Raw genomic sequence first — 5,492 nt, 5'->3', positions numbered from 1 at the left:
CCCCATAATCCGTGAGCCCAGGCAACATCTCCATCTCAGGCCAGGTGACAGGCCCTCCAGGCCACCTCCCTTCTCCCATCCTAAGGAGAAGCCAGGGAAGGACCCTGCCAGGGGCCCCATGTGTAAGGATTTCCAGTGGGTGATGGGTAAATGGAAGGTTCAAGAGCCAAGCAGAGTCTCCATGGGGGGGCCCTCAGTGAGCAGGCTGACAGATGTCTCCTTCCAGGTTCTTGTGAGAGTTGTGTGGTCGGGGGGTGGGGGGGCACGATGCGGGGGTCCATCCTGAGGCAGAGGAGAGACAAGGCTCAGGCCAGGCGTTGGGCGCCTGGCTCTGCCACAGTCTGGATAGTTGCTCAGTTGCACTGGGCTTTGTTTTCTCATCTGTTGGATGGAGTAATAATAGCATCTACTTGGTAGCATTATGGCAAGGTGTGAATGGATTAATATGTGGAAAGCACTTAAGCAGTGCCTGTGTGTGGCAAGCAGGATGTTAGTGCTGGCATTAATACCTGGGCCAGAAGAGTCTACCTCCCCGCTAGAAGCCCTACATTTTTTACAGATCGCAGTGGCACCTGTCACACTGCTAATGGCTGTGAGCCTGGAGCAACTTGGATGGATGGACCAGTGGAAAGAAGGCACCTGTTCCCAGGCTGACAGGGCCAATACCCAAACTTTGGGGTGTCGTCTCTGACCCCAGGGTGAGCTTCAGAGGCTGTGCAGTGTTGGGGGAAATAGGAGAGACCAGGAGAGGCAGTGGGCACATCTCTTAGCCAGCCTTCCAGAAGGTCCCACTGTGCACCATCAAGGACCAGCTAGGAGGTCGCTCTGTGGCAGCAGCCACCATGATTTTTAAGTATATTCATGTATATTCTCCAGTATACCATGCAGACAGTGCACAAAGTTCACTGCTGGGTGGATTTCGTTCTTCTCGATGATTCTTGATCTGATAACCCATATGCCCTGAGATTGGCTGACCAGCTTGGTGGTGCTCTGGTCAAGGGCTGGCTGCCTGGGGGTTCCTTGGGCTCAGTGGGGGACAGTCCAGCCAGCCCTCAGCCCAGAACCTGTGCATATGAGGGAGGAGCTGGGGTCTGGGCTCCGGGGTGGGAGGATGGCTTAGAGTAGGGGGGAGTCCACGCTGGAGTGAGGACACAAGCCAGGGCAAGGGGGGTGGGGGGAATGTCATCACAGGGCCTCACCGTTAGACAGGACCCTGGAGCCCACCACACCTACTTCTCAGACCCTCACGGAGACATGGCAGCGCTGGTCCTGGAGGAGATGGGACCTCGAGTGACCAGGACAGCAGTGCCTGGCTGAGTCCATCTGAGAAGTGGCCTGGGACATGCAGCCAGGCAGCATGGGGTGGCGACAGAGCAGCCAGATCTGAGACTTGGGTTCCTGGCTGGCCTCTGAAATGTCCCCGTTATGTGACACAGGGCAAGTCATTTAAACCCCTTCGGATGGAGGTTGACAAGTTTATGAAGCCAGAAGATCCAACCCCTGCTCCCGGGAATCGGAGGCCCAGGTGAAAACGCCCCGTGGAGCCGGATTTGCAAGGCCTCAGCCAGGGCTCCAGTGACATCTCCTGGCCGTGTCTGAGGCTTCTTTACTGCGGGAAGTTGACTCCCAGGCTCCTTCTTCCTCCCGAAGGCTCTTTGTGAAGTCTTTCTGGTTGGAATACTGGCCCCTTCCCTCAGGCAAGAAACTTCTGGGGCTGACTTGCAGAGACTCTTGTCAGAAAGTGGCTGACAAGCCCCCCCTGCTGGTGATAGGGCGTGGCGGATGAGACAGCTGTGGGACCACCAGCCAGTTTGGCTGACAAGCTGGACTAGCTGTGATGGTGGTACCTCGCCTACGCATGCCTCCTCACCCAAAGCTCGGGTGGGCTCATCACTTTCGCCCTTTAAATACTTTTGATTCACTGTTTACAAAAGTCGCACACACATGCACGCACAGACACCAGCTTAAAAGAGAAACCAAGGCCAATTTTTGCTCACTTTTAACTCCTGGTAAGTTACAAGCTTCCCTAATGGAAAGAAAGCTCTGAGAAGCTGTGACCTTGTGTTTGCTTCTGAACGTTTCTAGGTGAGCGTGGGAAAGTCGTGGCAAGGACTGGGAGAATCCCCCGTCCGGGGGAGGTTGGCCTGAGCAGGTGCTCCCCCGGCACCTCCAGAGGAGGCCAGGCAGGCTGGTGCCTGGATCTTCACCTGGCTGGGGGAGCATTAATAGCTGAGGCCTGCAGCTGAAGGATTGAGCAAAGAGTCGGGTTTCAGAGAAAAGGATGGAAGAGGGGTATAAAGCACCTGGATGGCAGAGAAGAGCCTTCAGAGTGAAAGCAGAGTCTAACAGGGTCTTCATTAGGTGTTTCTGTGAGATGCGCTACCAGCTTCACCCGCCCCCTGTGAAGTCGTCTGGAAAACCACACACCATCCGTCAGTGTGAGTGTGTAGTTGACTGGGTGGAGATATGTGAAAGTACCGAGAACGACTCAAAGAGGGCGGAGCAAGCTCTGAGGTCGCCCATGGGCGGCTCCTCACATCGAGATGGTGTTATAAAATGCTCATGAGAAGTGGTGGACTCTTGAGCACCACTTCCGTGCTTATCAGAAGCAGGCGCCCCTTTCCAGGCCGATGAGCAGCGAGCTCAGTGAGAGCACATGCATGGCAGCCGTGAGCCCTCGAGGGTACCACCTGGACCATGACATAATTGTTGATGCAGGAGTGCATGAAGGATCCCAAGGACGTGTTGATCAGGAGGGGGTAGGCTCTGCTGCAGTAACAAGTAACTCTGAAATCTCAGGTTGGAGTTCAGGGTGGTTGGTGGTGGGGTGGCGGGGAGGCAGACAGTCAGAAGCTTCCCAGAACCCACAGTGGGGGCTGCTTCCCCCTTAGCCCTCCCGCCCCATCCTCACCTCCATTTTCAGAGTCATACCCATTGGATTTGGCCCCAGGAGGTTGTTAATGACCTTGACAAAGAGCTCTCTCTGGGAGAGGTGAATTCAGAAACTCCCTCTAAGCAGGCTGAGGAAAGAACCAGCAGGAGGAAGCACAGCAAACAGGTGTGCAGGGAGGGAGGAGAGAGCCAGGCGGAACCTGCAGGACGTCCCTGCCCGGGCCAGGCCACGGGCGTGTACTCATTCGCTTGTTTGTTTGTTGTAAACATTGAAGACTGGGAGCCTGTTTGAATGCAGGTGGGGTGATTTAAGAGGGTCAGAGCACTTAAACTGTGTGAGAGGGCATAATTGCGGAAGTGAAGTTCTCGAGGGAGGGGAGGGGACAAGGAAGCAGAGGAAAAGAGACGCTGGCTGACAGCAAGACAGGTGAGGGAAGATATAAAAGGCAATGGGATAGGGGCCGGCCTGGTGGCGCAGCGGTTAAGTTCGCACGTTCCGCTTCTCGGCGGCCCGGGGTTCACTGGTTCGCATCCCGGGTGCGGACATGGCACTGCTTGGCAGCCATGCTGTGGTAGGCGTCCCACGTATAAACTAGAGGAAGATGGGCACAGATGTTAGCTCAGAGCCAGGCTTCCTCAGCAAAAAGAGGAGGACTGGCAGTAGTTAGCTGAGGGCTAATCTTCCTCAAAGAAAAAAAAAAAAAAGGCAATGGGATATATTGGAGGATATGAAGAAGCCATTTGGTTTACAACTAACTTGGCCTGACCTTGTTTTTCCAAAAAGGCCCTGATGTGACCTGTTGAGCATGCCTTGTACATCTCCTTTAAACATTTACAATGTCCCAAAGACAAGAATGTGCCCCTAAAGACAAGGATGTAGCTTCCCCCCATATCAGCATTGCTTTAAAGCTAAGCATTTCTTCCCAGAAACTAAGGATTAACTACCAACCTGCTGTGCTAGCAAAGCAATCTCCTGACTGTTGTAAAGGGGACACTCCTGTCATATGCGATCCGTGCTGTTTGCTCCAAGAGGGTATGTAACCACTCTGTACATGCTGCTTCTTGGGTGTGCTTCCTTCCTAGGAGAAGGAAGCCCCCAGGCGCTAGTCCTCAGACCTGGCTCATAATAAACTCAGCAAAGACAGATGCCCCTGATTCCTCTGTTTGCTCTGCAAACTGGGATGCAAGGCCAACAGCTGAGAGATGGTGGGGGAAGAGGATGCTGGATATTTAAAGATAGAAGAGAAGTTGGAAGTCCTTAACTAAGGGAGAGGAAGGCAAATGTGCCAGGGGAATGAAGTAGTGGTCCAGGAGGGCCAGGGAGGAGAGAGGAGGAAAGGAGAAGGGGAGGAGGGGAGGAGAGAGACTGGGAGGGGGAGGACAGGAGGGGGGAGGCAAAGAGAGTGACATGGTCAAGCCCTTATTGTGTGCCAGGAGCCAGGCAAAGCTTATATCACAGCATCCCTGTGATGTCAAAGCTGCCCGGGACTCCCACTGACATGGGAAAACAGGCTTGGAGAGACCAAGAAATTTGCCCAAAAACACACAGTCCCCCGGGAATGAGCCCAGGTCTGGAGCCCAGGTCCGGGTCAGAGGCTTAACCTCCATACTGCCTGCTTTCTGCCGCTATGCACAGAACAATCTATTTTTGAAATGCGTATTTAACCAATAGAAACTGCTCCACAAACTCAGAACACAAACTACTTTTTTAACAATCAATCACTCTCATATCCACTCTAGAAAGCTCCATATCTTCCCCTGGAGGTTCTCTCTCCTCTTGAATTCTCAAAAAATGTCCCCAGAACTCATCACAAAGTTTTGTCGGTGAGGGGAAGGCAGCTTCCTGCTGTGCCCTACCACATGGCGGCGCCATTGAAGCCCAGGCCAACATAATTGGACAACTGGTCGACTGTCCACTGCAGCTCTCACCTCCCTTGCAGCGCCCCTGGGCCCTGGGAGAGGGACCCACTACCTCAGACCAAGTTGGCCAGGAGCTCCGCCGCTGGGCTCCCCAGGATCATCTCCGTCTCCGCAGCCACCTGATTAGAGCTACGGCTCTGAGCACCCCTTGACCACGTCTAAATATGCAAAAGTCATAAATCAAGCTAATATATATAAAACTATAGTTTTTATGTGACTAAAACTTGGCAAAATGTCACAGATGGTTGAATTTAATTATTGTGCTTGTCTGGGTGTGCTGTTGATGGGTTGGCATTGTTTGCATGAATAGTAAAGTCATAATTCATAAACTGTTATTTATTCCATAAAATTTATTTTTCATGCCTTCATTTCAGCAAAATCACTAATTATGTTGATATAATAAGATTTTCACAGATTTGACGTTCAAATGATAGGAGAGCCAAATTAAACATTCTTTGTTGAGTCAAAATAATTCTTTTTTTAAAAAATTCATTTCAATTTGGAGAAACTTTGCTGGGCGGATATAGTAACAACTGGAATTATCTCTCAACTTCTAAAAGCATTACTTGATTTAGAAGTCAGCCATGAGCTGGACATATCATGATCGAATATTGTAGTGGGTCACCTATGATAAATTTCCGTTAATGTGGAAAACATCACAAAGCATTTTAGTACTTTTA

The 5,492-nt window shown here is 51.8% G+C and overlaps 1 long non-coding RNA gene across 1 annotated transcript; it reads left to right on the top strand.

Annotated features, from left to right (window-relative positions):
- The first annotated feature begins 1,726 nt into the window (after window positions 1–1,726).
- On the top strand, window positions 1,727–5,147 carry LOC103559470 (uncharacterized). The gene is made up of 3 exons (XR_546989.2): window positions 1,727–2,799; window positions 3,820–3,925; window positions 4,633–5,147. It is a non-coding gene; the product is annotated as an uncharacterized lncRNA (long non-coding RNA).
- The last annotated feature ends 345 nt before the right edge of the window (window positions 5,148–5,492 follow it).

The sequence above is a fragment of the Equus przewalskii genome, chromosome 1 (genome assembly GCF_037783145.1).
Source record: "Equus przewalskii isolate Varuska chromosome 1, EquPr2, whole genome shotgun sequence".
NCBI classification, from domain to species: domain Eukaryota; kingdom Metazoa; phylum Chordata; class Mammalia; order Perissodactyla; family Equidae; genus Equus; species Equus przewalskii.
This window is presented reverse-complemented; position numbering and strand designations above follow the sequence as displayed.